Below are 13034 nucleotides of genomic sequence, written 5' to 3' on the forward strand. Positions count from 1 at the left end.
AGCAGAGACCTGAACTGGCAGGACAGCAACCAGTTATAGGACCTGCTCCACCCCTGCACAAGATTTGATGCAACCCTGGCTGCCCCAAAGTCACCCCGGCATGACTCCCTTTGGCCAGCAACACCCACATACCCCAGCAAGGGCAGCCAAATGTACCAGCTCTGGCAGCGCTGCCCTTTCCCACCACCTGCACACAGCACTCCTGTGAGGGATAAGCTGAGAAGGGACATGCGGGCTCCTCCTCCACCCTCCAAAAAGGATGAGGGATCATAACCAGCAAAGAAGCAGGTCATGTTACACTAACACATGACGTACATACATATATGTACACACAGATGTGTGCATTACATGCAAGTTTGAAAAGCATTTAGTATTTAAAATCATGTTTGTCCTTTGTGGGAGATGAGAGAAGCAAGCCATCACAGGAAAACAAAGTACAGTACAGAAAAACAAATTTGGATTCACCCTCCTTTCAATTCTGTGTTCAAACATTATAGTTTATTTTTAATCAAAGAAAAGAAAATAGATCTACAAGTGTCCTTTTGCAAGTGCAAAAACTGCTCCACACACCACCTTCCATGAGCCAGCATATATGACACTTTTTAATAAAGCATTTTTTGATACAAGTTATTTATGTACAGCACCCCTTATGAAAAAGAAGTACAAAAAATTGCATTTATTGTATTAATTAAAAGAAGGAGTTATTAATGGCTTTTTTTTTTTTTGCAAAAATCAGAATTTAATTCAACATGAACTAGGAGTTTTAAAAAGAAGATTGCTCTAAATTTTAACCAAGCAGGAAAGACACAGTTGACTTCCTGGGTCAGGTGAAAGCTTCTATTAAATGATATATTAAGAGAAAAACTGTGATTTATCCTCTCTCTTATCAATATAATTATAGTGATGAGCTCTCTTAAGCTCCAGGCTACACACTATTAACAGATGTATATAAATTACAGATGTCTACAGAATGACTCAAGGGCAACAGGTCACCATTATTATTGCCAGCTGATGTCATATGCACCATAAACTTTATCAACAGCATGAAGACCTAGGAGTATGAGCTCAGGCTTTCCAACATAAGGAGGTTTGTCTTAATTACCAAGCCACTGCCCTGGCTGGTGCACATTCACACTCTCAAGGGGAGATCATATCCAGTGAAGATGTTCACGCAGCTCGTAACAGAACTGAAAACAGGACAAAGTAGCGATGGTAAAAAATACATGTACGCAGTTTTCTGTGGATAACAGAGGAAACTAAATCTCGCTCCCCCATAGCCTCTATAAAACAAGGCTTCTGGAAAGCTTTTCCTCTGGTCTCATACCTGGTTTGTCCATTTGAATTTTAAAGAGAACAACTGTGGACCCTGGGAGCAAGGAAATGAGAAATAAGAGGGAGAATTTTTCTTCTTACATTTTAAAACAAATGAGCTTGTGGACCCCGTCACAGCAGGTAAGAGGTTAAAGAAGAAACGTCCTTAATCTGAAGGGTGAGGTCAAACACAAGCCCAGCTCAGCCTTCCCTTCTTTAGAGGTATGTTAGGATGTGATAAAACATAATGAATCATTAACTTGCTAGGATTGCATGTACACCTTTTTTTTTTAAAAAAAAAAGTTGCGAGCCAAGAGTAACTGCCCCATGAAAACAAGTGGCCAGAAGGAATGCTCTTACTTACACATACACAATTTCAGACTGCCCATATGCCATTCTTTTGTTTACCACAGATTCCAACCTCTTAACCTCAATTAAACCCTAAAAGCTCCGGCAAACACACTGCAGATGAATTAATAAAAGCTGAAGTCAATCACTGGCCTCTGGGACACCCTACAGGTTGTTTGTTTTTGTTGTATTTTTTTCTTAAATAACGTGACTTAATGTTTCAGCTCACAGAGAAGTACATTTTGAGATGTAATTGCTTGGTCAAAGTCCTTGCAGTCTATCAATGAAACTATCAAAGGTGCTATTTATTTGTATTCTTCTGGTATCAGTCCGGAGACTTATTAGTGCCTAGAACGACGGTACAGCTTATTTAGCAGAATTTATTTTACCTAAACACATGTGCACTACAGCTTTGGAAAACTTGCCTGTCATTGATTTTGAGACTCCTCTGATTAAACAGCTCAAACACAGTCCTAAAAACTCATTAAGAAAAACCCTAATAATTCCCCTCCTCTCTCCATGGCCCCATGAGCTGCCTCCCAGCACCAGAGCAGAACCTCAGCGTTCACTGGGTCAAGGCAGGAATTGCTGAGGTTTGCCCCAGCAAGAGGGCAATAGTAGCAGGGAAATCCAAAGGAGGAAGAGGAGACTGTTTGCTTTGGATGTCAGCAGCATGGCCAGGTAAACCACCTCACACAGCCCATGTACACAACAAGGGTGCAAGGATGACTTGCCACTGCTGAATGTGGGGCCATGCCACAGCCAGCCTGTCCAGAAGCAGGTCACATCCAAACAGCATGTTGGTTCAAGTCGCTTTATGAGCACAAATGTATTTTACACATCAGTTCTAAGACCACAGTGAATTGGGTCCTAATCCTGATTTCTGCCTCTATGTACTGCCGCAACCACTTGTCAAGGCGATAAAGCAAACTCAAACCAGCAAAACAGAAGTCCTCTATTGAGAAAAAAGCACAAGGAATTTTGTGCTGCTCTCAAAAAAACTGGAAAGATGTTTTGTTAGGTTTATTATAGGAAAATATCTTAGGAAAGCTGGTTTTGCTAGAGTTGACAGAAAATTAGCATTGAGCATCTTCCAGATGAAACCTTACCAGAGTAGCCCTAAGGAGTCCTATCAAAAAAATGTCCAGAAACGTTAAGACTCTTCTTAATGCTCTCCAGACATTACCCAGAGATGTCTTAGGCTCCTAAGACAACTAGACTCCTAGGCTGCAGTTTCACAATCAGCTTAAGCAGCTTTAATCAAGGCAGCCCTGCAGCAAGACAGACAGACAGACAACTGCCAGGAAACAAACCTGCCTTTGGCAGCAACCCACACCTGGGCTGCCTTGTACTGATGATGAAACATGGCCTTAAAACCGAGAACCCCCCCTCAACTACCAGGTATTTTGTCCTCTCAGAGGCAAACCAGTAGGACACCTGTACTATCTGCAAAGCAGAGTAATAAAAAGCCTGAGTGAGTAAAAGATATAATTAAGGCATATATTAGCCTTTCCCAGCAACTTTAAGACCCCAAACACATCTCCTTTCACTACCCCCTGAGATGATAGAAGTTTTTCTAGAAAGATGCATCAATCAGGAGAGAGGGAAACACAGTTGCTTGTCAGGGCAGAAAGCAAGACTGGCTGCAGATGATGTGAAAAGTGTCACCTGCAACCAACAGCCAGGACAACTAGGTCACATCCTGCCGCCAGTTCCCAGAAGGACATTGACTTCTCAAACATATCTGTCTCACCATCACTCCAGGACTAGCAGACACATTCAAGGGTAAGAATGCCACAAGGAGGTAAGGTCCTGAATTCAGCGTCCACATACTGCTTTTGGGATACAACACACACCTGCCTTCGGACACCGAGTGCCCCTTAATAGGAAGCCCCACTGATTCAGGAACACCAAGACACCTCCCAGTCACTTGGAGGCTCTAAAGGACTGGATCCCCAAACCAAAGCAGCTTGGCCACAGGGCAGGTGCACCATTGGCAGCAAAGACAACTGGCTGTCAGTCCACGGCAGCAGAAGATCCAGCGGCAGCAGGAGATCCAACGGCAGCAGGAGATCCAACGGCAGCAGGAGATCCAACGGCAGCAGGAGATCCAACGGCAGCAGGCCTCAGGAATCAGCTGGCAACACCTGGGCAGTCCTCTCACAGAGATGGGATGTGGGCCTGGCTCCCACTTTTCCTTTGGGATTTTTCAAAAGATACAATGGGAGATGCCTCCAAAAACTCCAGGGCTGTGCAGCCCTAGCAGACTTAGTCTTTGCCCTGTACCTTTTGAGACAGATGGAGAAATTGAGCATTGAGCATTGGTGCTAGATGTCCACTGACATCCTTTATTATTTTCCTTCTGTACAAGCAGCACTCCCTGGTGACAGCAAGCTTTAACAACAGACAGAAAAATGCTTTCTTGTTAGTCTTCATCGTAGGATTAGACACAGTTCTTACTTAAGCATGACTGCCCACACTCCATCTTGGTGCTGTAAAGTTTCCCTGCCTCAAGTTGAGCAGCACCAGTGAGCGCTAGAACACAAAACATGCTCTTGAGTTTGTAACTCTTCTGCTCCGCACCTCCCGTAATGCGGCCAGCGTGCTCAGGAAGACAGGGCCTCCCAAAATTCCCTGGAACACCCATTCCTAACTCCATACCACACTGTTATGCTATTCTGCCTGTAGCCCGCCCTAGTCTTCATGCTCAAAGATGAGGGACAGTTCTCCTACCCATGGATGATGCAGCATCCTCTGATAGCCAAGTGAAAGTAACACATGTTCTTGGCACGCATCAGTCCTTACTGCTGTGAATTAGTCCCCAAGAGGAGGAAGAAGTCTTAGCTGAGGACAGAGCACCAAAGGAGGTGCTTTGATAGTGCATGGAAGCTCAACAGCAGGGCAACAGTGGTAAGACCATGCAAAGTGGCTGCCACACTTCCATCCTGCTTTCCCATGGGATGAAAAAAGCTCCTCAGCAGCTTGCTCCCAATGAGGAGAGTCCAGCGTGAATCATCTGGGCTTCATCCTTCTCTGAAACCAAAACTGAATACAGGAGCCTTTTGAGAGAAACAGACAATGATCATTAAAGGCTCCAGGCCAAAAGGCATGAATTAAGCTGACAGGGACTATGTCTTTCCATCACTTCAAAGTGATGGAAAGTGCCTTTGAATTTCTGTATACAAAAAACATGCAGCCTTTTAAAATACATTATTGTATCAGAAGCATATGCAAAACTTAGCAGTGTACATACTTTAAACAATACCCAAACAGTAAAGTCTGAAGCTAGAGCATGCAATTCCTTTCCAGCATGCCTTTTTCTTGGGGGAAAAACATCCTTTTGCAACACAGGAAGAACAATGGATCAACTGATCCTGCCTCTTCAGTGACTGGAAAAAGTAGTAGCGTGTACCCTGTCACATCTGACTACCAACACAAAGTTTCTCATTACAATGTATTTGTTTACTTCTGCATAATCTACTACTGGACCTGTTTATTGACTACTAACCACATATAGGGCCTCCTCATACTTCATAAATCAAGCACATTAATTAAAGTTTGAGTAAGTAGCAATGGAAAGTATCAACTGGCCTAGACAAATGCAGAATCAAAAGAAAGAACCAGCAAAATATAGGACAAGACCCAAGCCAGCCTCAGTATCCATTACACTGCACATAAAGCAGATGCAAAGGAAGCCTGCTTACAAGTGCAAAGCTCTGTTTTCTCAGCTGGATGACCAAGACAGCATCACATGAGATTTCACAAAGATTAAGGGAAGTGAATTGCTTGAATAGCCCTTCAATAACAGCAAGCTTGCCTCCACTCAAACACGTGGACACATCTATTTTGAGAGGGACCCTTACAGGAAGCTTATCCATGGGCATACATATGCAGAGCCAGGAGCACAATAAAGAAAATGCCACAGTCTGGTGTTTCAGTGTTGATGGACAGCAAGAGAAGATAGTTCAGTTTGGTGCTCCAGTGCTCTCCTCACACACTTCTGCCACGTAGTGCAATCTTTACTTGAGACTGTCCATCTTTTGTATCTAGGGGAAACAGGAGAGGCAAGATGGAGAGCCGCAGCAAGGTCTCTAAAATAAGGGAGGTGAGGCTTCCTGTCCTGTAACCATCAGAAAGCTTCAGCATGGAAGGCAGCAGCAAGACCTGGTCTCTCTACCAACAACCCAGGAGAGAACCCTTCTATATCATGCAAATTGCAAATATGCAAGGTCTTGTGGCCCTTTTTTCTTCCCTTTTTTAAGTGCACCAAGGGTATGAAAAGGATTTCTCCCAAGCAGATCTGTTACACTCTTGCCTTAAGCACAACAGCTGAGAGACACTGTCTTTGCAGAAATTGTTGCACCGTGATGGGATTTTTAGATTTGAGCTGGGCTGGACTAAATTGGAACATATCACCAAGCCTCCTTGAAACATTTTGCTGAGCTGTCAAAAAAAAGTGTGAATAAACTCTTTCTTCATTTTCTATTCTCATCAAGATCTTGTAACAGTTCTAGAAGCAATCAGACTATGAAATCTTTATTAAAAAAAAAAAAAAAATCATTACAACTTCACAGGCCATACCTGTAGTTGCAGGACAAATAAGAACAGACATGCTTTTACCAATATATCGTGTAAAGAACTCTTCTGAGCAGGAATAGTTTAACTATCAGTAATAAGCAGGTTTAAAAAAAATAAATAAATAAAATAAAGGTTTACTTCCCCAGAGGAAGAAGAAGGTTCACCACTGATCTCATGGCATTTGAATCGCTGTTTACATATTTAGACCAACTAGCCAGCTTCCACATTGGTCTGCTTCTTACTTCCCCCCCTTAAAGTATACAGCTAGTTTTGAACATATTCAGAAAAGAAAGGAACATTGTTTTACACAAAGTGGAGGGACTTGCAGAAATAATAGCTAAAACTCACCCTGCAACACAGCTTGCTTCTATTACAAGTGTGAAAATGCCAACCTGCCAACACCTTGACAAAATTAACACAAACAGCAGGGTCTTTACCATCAGATGCAGCTTCAGAGACTGCACACAGTACTGCCGGGCACTGACTTCAGCAAAGCAATAGGGAAAACAGGAAGACATGTCCCAAAAGAGAAACAGAACACAAAACAGCTTTGCAGAGGGTGCTGTATTTTTGAGGTGATGCCGAACTTTGCAATAAGAAGAAATTGGGGGGGAAAAAAAAAGAAAAAGCAAGCATAAGAAATGGTTTAACAAGAAGCAAATTATCTCCTTCTGCGATTCTCCAAAGAGCAGCTCCTCCTTGTCAGGGGACTTCTTTTGGGCTGAGACCATCATTTGCCCATGCTCAGTTACTAATCACACATGACAAATTAAGGTACCACTGCTAAACACCAAGGTAATCAAGGAGTGGTGCAGTAGCACAGGACTTTCTGCAAGAAGAGAGGTGTAACCCTGGAGCACAGTAGGCATTCCAGTAATTTACATTGTCTTGCATTGGACAAACAATAGGATGAACATTTACTTTACTACAAAAGCTGATACAAAGTTAACCACTGGATGCATGCATTTTTTACCTGTAGAGTTGGGAAGAGAAGGCTGTAGCTTTAAAGAACTATCAGCTTTGTTGTTTGTTTTTTAAAAAACAACAAAAACAAAACACCCCCCACAAGTACACAAAAAAAACCACAACCAATGCCAAACCAAACAAATAAAAAAAATGAAATGTCATGGCCCCTGCTTGCTGTCAAAAGACACTTAAATTGGAAAGACACATTAAATACAATTTTTTGTATACATACAATTTTTGCTTGTTTGTTTTAGGATTTCACAAATTTATTCATCATCAGTGTTTATCCCACTTTATCGATTTCCTATAAAAATCTAGCCAACAACAAATGGGGAAAAAAAAACACCTGTCCGAAGAGTACAGACAGTATTTTTTGGTAAACCACTAAAGAGAATTCATACAACTCATTTTCTTCTATAGCATTTTGTAGACTTATTCTTGCTTATTACCCTTTTTTGTTTCCCTCTCCTCTTCTCTCTTTTTTTTAAGGTGATCTCTGCAAGAAAACATTTTTTCCCCCTTTTGATTTCCATTTTCTTCTGATTTGACATTCCTTCCATGAAGCCAAAACACTGGCTACTACACATACTCTCAATATCATCAGTGCTGAAAACAGAACACTTTGATTACAAGTGCACAACTAAATTGGAGGAATAAACAGAGTGAAGTCAAGTCATTCTGTTGTCGTTCCAAGTATTTCAGGAACAACAACCACAAAGATAAAAGTTAGACAAATGAATGGGAAACTAATGTTCAAAAAGTTCTTTTGTTTTGTTCTTTTTAAAACATTACCCCAGACATAATTGTGCTATTTTCTCTGGGAAAGTGCCCTATGCTTTTTAAGTATTTATTGTCAAGGCTTGAGCATCACAGCGGTTCTCTGAAGAAGGGACAAGGTTCAGACAGCACATCCCAGTTTCCTGGTGTTGTGGAAAAAAACGGATGTGCATTTTAAATGCCACCTGGGAGTTAACCTGAGAGCCTGTCACTGCCGAGCAGCAGGAGAAACATTTCTGGATGCAGAGGATGACAATTTCTCAGCACAGGAAACCCAGAGCCTTTCCCTGTAAATCAGTACAAATAAAGAATTCAAGAGATGGAGAAACAATGAAGTATGGAGACTTTTTCCTTTTTGACACCCACCCCTTCTCCCGTGCACATATACCTGCTGGGACACTCATTTCCATCCCCCTCCTGTCCTGTGCCGGTGGCTGAGTCCACCACCCTGGCCAGACCACCCAAACCAGCCCCACGGGATGCCTCCGTCCAGCCCCTTGCCCTGAGGCTGCCTCCGAGGAGGAGGTCCAGGTGTTCGGCTACCTGCCCCACAGGGGCTACCCTGCTTGGGGTGCTCCGGCGTGCAGGGACCTGCACCCCACTGGACCCGAAGCCGTCCTGCACCGCTGGGCCTTGGCACTCTCCCTCAGCACCTGCAAGGCAGGTGGCAGCGAAACAAGTATCTACCGGGTGTCAAAGGAGCCCTTGGGGACACGGGCAGCTGCCCCGGGCGTGCCGCAGATCCCTCGCCTCACGCAGCCGGTGGGACTGCGGGGCCGGGGAACGCGCCCCGGCATCACCTCGTCTTCTAGCACCGGCGAGACACACTGGTGGCAGAGGACGACAGCGAGGGATGAAGGAGTCGCCACGACTCCAAAACTCTCCCAGACCCACATCCCCTCCCGCTTCCAGCCGGTGCCTACCCACTCTCGCTGCCTCCGGGAGCCGCAGCTCCGCGCTCGTAGAGACACCCATGGCCCCAGCCCAGCGCTCACCGCCCCTTTGACGGCAAAATTCGTAATACAACTAGAAATCACCAGGGCGCTCCAGCCGAAACTCAGACCTCCCTTTATCGACAAAGTTGTGAACCGACTTTTGCAGCCACTAACGTAGGGTTAGACCGATCGGCGCACACAGAAGAAGGCACACACAGAAAAAGGCTCCCGCAGCTCCGCGGACAGCACGCACCCTCCCGAGCGCCTCCGCGGCCCCGGTGCAAAGGGCTCGCTCACCCGGTCCGGGCGGCGGGCGCTTTGCCTGTCTCTCCGGTCACAGCCCCGCCTGCAGCCGCACCGGCCCCACGGGCTGCGACCGCTCCGCTCCCCGAAGCCCGCCGGGGGCAGGTGCCACTCCTGCCCCGCGCCCGCCCCGCACTCGGGACCCAGCCCCCGCCCGTTCTTTGTCCCCCGGCCGCTCACCGGGACCGCGCCCGGCCCCCTCGCTGACAGAGGAGCCTCGGGGGGACGCGGGAGCACCAGCACCGCCCCGTGCCGCTGTCCCGGCGGCGGAGCCCGAGCCCTGCTGGCAGCACAGCGCCGCCCGCGCACTTACCGCGGGGTGGCCCCAGCCGCAGAGCTCCGACGTCCTCTCCGAAGCGGTATCCAGCGTGCTCCGAGCCGAGCGAGGTACCCACGCAAGCGGCGAGCACACGCCGGTGCCCCGGAGGAGGAGCGGGGCTGGGGGCGGGGCCGGGCGTGGCAGGACACGCCCTCCAGCCCCGGGCCGGCCCCGCTCTGCCCCGGGACTGCACACCCGCAACAGCTCCGCGCCACACTCTCCCGCCCCTCCACACATACCGCGCCGCTCCATCAGCTGATTGGCAGAGCCGGGGAGGGAGTAGGCGGGGCGGACCCTCCACGCGGTCTCTGGTTGGCCAGTGGGGCGTCAATCCGCGCCGCGGCCGGCAGCCGAGCTTGGGGAGCGCAGGGCGAGGCGGGGAGCGTGTGGCCGGTAGCGGCCGCCGAGAGGAAAGCGGGGTCGGCGGGACGGGCGGTGGGGTGGGGTGGGACCTGTACGGACTGCCCGGGGGGAGCCCGCGTGTGGGCGGGTGACGAGGGGCTGCCTGCGGGGGCTGTCGGGGGTTTTGTCCCCGGTTCTTCAGTGTCACTCTGGATCCTGGCGGGGAACTATGTGCTCTGCGCTAGCAACAATAAAGTCTGCTGAGGTGAAATTTTAATTACGAGTGATGGCAACAAGGCAGGAGAATTCAGGCTGTGTCGCTCTGCCGTAACCAGGCTGGATGAGCAGCGGGGGAAATGGCACAAAGTGTGAAGAGGTGCAGCCGAAGAGTCAGGGTCAGGTTTGGGAACACCCTACGGGGTCTGGGGGCCAGCGTGTGCAGGAGCAGCCTGCCTGGGAATGAGGTGCTGTGTTGCACACGTGTTACAAATCTTCTTGGCCCCTCCCTCTTTTATGCAATAATTTGCTTTTTAATAAAGTAGATTTCCTAAAGAAGGCTGACATCATCTCAAGTTCTATTGTGTTGCTCCCTCTTCCTCACTAGTAGCCTGCTGCTTAATTTGCCACCATATCCAATTGTTTCTGAGGGTGCTGTCCCCGTGGGAACTGGGGTGGCAGCAAGCTGTAAGGGGGCAGGTGGGAAGGCTTTTGTGTGGTGTGGCACAGCTCTGCAGCAAGAGTTGAATTTTGTCCAGGAGAGAGCACAAGAGCAAGCCTGACTTGCTGGTGTGACATGGCCACCTGTTAGAGTGAGGGAAGCAGAACACGGGATGACCTGACCTTGCTTGCAGGTTTTTCTGCAGTGTTTTAGGTTGGATAAATCTCAGCCTTGCCAGCGTGGACGATAGCTTACCTCTGCCTTTTCCCAGCTGGATCGTAGTATTGGGGCTGCTCTGTGGGTGCAGGGGACATCTCATCACCAACCCTTTCTCTTCCCACAGTGGCATTCTGAGAGAAAATATTGGCATCTTACTCATTATCTGAACAAGTGTGTAGGCATCTAATTTCAGTAATGGTTCCAGGGCTGTGGGCCCTAGGTGGACAGTCAACCCCCAGTGATGAAGGTTAAGCCCCTTACGGCTTGTCCTTTTGTTGAACCTAGGCTGATTTATGCAGTTACCCTCTCAGCATGCCAGCTGTTTCTAATGCTGTTCTGAGTCCCCTAATGTGTGGTTTCACATGCAGCTAAGCTGGCATGACAGCTCCCCTCTGCCTATAGAAAGATGTCTCACTGTCCTCTCCTTTTTACTCCTTCCCATCTGCAGTATTCTGTTGCTTTCACTCCCTTTGCTTGTGGCTGTAGCACCGTCCTCACGCCAGCGCTGGAGCACTTCAGACTGCTAAGCTGGCCACACTCACTAAAGGGACAGAAAATTCCAGCTTTTTGTTTTTGCTGGACAAGTGGTCTGTTGTACTGGTGAATTAGTTTGTCTCACAGAGTGGTCCAAACAGTGCTGGAATTGGCATCTAGTAATATCATCACCTACACCTCCTCACTTTCCAGCATGGATTGCAGGATTGAACGCAAGGGCAGGGAATCTGGTGCCCAAGTGTAGGCTCTATTGTTGAACTTGTTCTTATTTAACTTGCCCAATACCATACACGAGGCTTGCAGCAGAGCCAGCACAGTGCTCTGTCACAGCAGGACTTTCTGTTATGCCCTGACAGCTAGTGGAGAACTTGAAATGTTAGCAAACAGCTCTGAACAGTTGCTGCATGCTTCTGGGTTCTGATCAATTGGAGAAGAAAATGTTACAGTTGCTTACAAACTTACAGCCCAGCTTTCTGTGACATTGTGCTTTAGCTATCACAGGAGCAAAGGACCTTATTCAGGCTGCTAAGACGGGGGTGTGTTTCATTGGACACCATGTTAACCTGCTGTCCTCATCATTTCCACCAGAAACCTCAGGGCTTTCACCTTGGGGCGGTGTTTCTTTCCCACAAAACCTGAGTAGGAGAGTGAGAAAAGTGTGGGTCATGTGCAGCTGATGCTCCCCATCTCGCCATGGTCAGAATGGAATATAGTACAGTATGTCAGTTATGACTACCTTATTTAGAAGTGTAGTATTTATCCTGCATAGCTGGTCTCCTAGGATTGTCAGACCTTGTGTGTCAGCCCAGAGAAAACAAGCTGCATCTTGAGAAACATCAGAACTGCAGGAAAATGGAGATAACGTTAGTCTGTTTGTTTTTGGAGGAAACATCAAAGTGTTGGAGACTGAAGATATCTGCGTTCCAAGGAAATACCACTGCACGTTTTCAAAGCATCAACTGTACCTCTCCATCTTTCAGTGCAGATAAGCAATTTCATCCAGCTTGCTCTGTAAAGTGAAAGCTGGAGAGGGAGATTTGTGAATGGGTTTTTGTAAACCAGTGTCTTGATTTAGAAAAATAAAAAATAGAGCCCTTTTGCAAGCCTGTGTCCCATGCAGAGACATGCCTAACTCAGAGGGACCCTGTGCAGAAGTAAAAGTTTCCATAAGTAGATGTCTTTGCTCATGGTCTTGTCTGCATTGCATGTAGATGCAAAGATTTCCCAGTGCAAAAGGGAAAACTGGGGTTTTCCTTCACAGCCTTGGAAAAGTATCCCTTTCCATTTCTTACAATAGTTCTAGCAATGTATATAGGAGATAATTTTGTTGCTGCTATTTATTGTCTAGTTCACAAGCAGCACCTAAGCTTGGAGAGAAATGGTTTGTTTGTAGAGTCTAGAAACAAAAGGAGTTTTCACTAATGATCTCCGGGAGCTGAAGCTGGCTTCAAGCTGTTCAAGCTGCTCAGGTCATGAGAGGATGACTCAGAAGTCAGAAATTTGAGGCATTCTTACGTCTAGCGTTTAATCAACAGGCAAAGCATTGGGAGGTAAGCAAAGGAAATCAATGGTAAATCGAAGAAGAATAGGTCAGCTATTCATTAGAGAAAGGATTGATCTCGGGGATATTAACAGGAAGGAGGACATGAAATGAATCCTAAAGGAAGTTTGCTGTGGCTGCAGTGAGCTGACAGTCAGGGAACCTTTAAAATAAAAATTACTCAACAGTCTACGTGAAAGGTTATTTGCAGAACTCTGCATTCTCAGTTTAAACCAGTCAGAT

At 46.8% G+C, this 13034-nt stretch overlaps 1 protein-coding gene across 3 annotated transcripts in view; it reads right to left on the minus strand.

Moving 5' to 3' along the window:
• FRMD1 (FERM domain containing 1) overlaps nucleotides 1–9667 on the minus strand; it is a 44149-nt gene extending 34482 nt beyond the window's left edge. For 2 of the 3 annotated variants that reach the window (XM_065057675.1, XM_065057673.1), the window contains exon 1: nucleotides 9532–9667. The gene's annotated coding sequence lies outside the window, so the exon portion shown is untranslated. Of the gene's footprint in view, nucleotides 1–9398; nucleotides 9494–9531 lie in introns of those variants that run through there. The other variant, XM_065057674.1, reaches the window with a different exon arrangement.
• Between the last annotated feature and the right edge of the window lie 3367 nt (nucleotides 9668–13034).

Source organism: Columba livia, chromosome 3, assembly GCF_036013475.1.
Source record: "Columba livia isolate bColLiv1 breed racing homer chromosome 3, bColLiv1.pat.W.v2, whole genome shotgun sequence".
NCBI lineage: Eukaryota > Metazoa > Chordata > Aves > Columbiformes > Columbidae > Columba > Columba livia.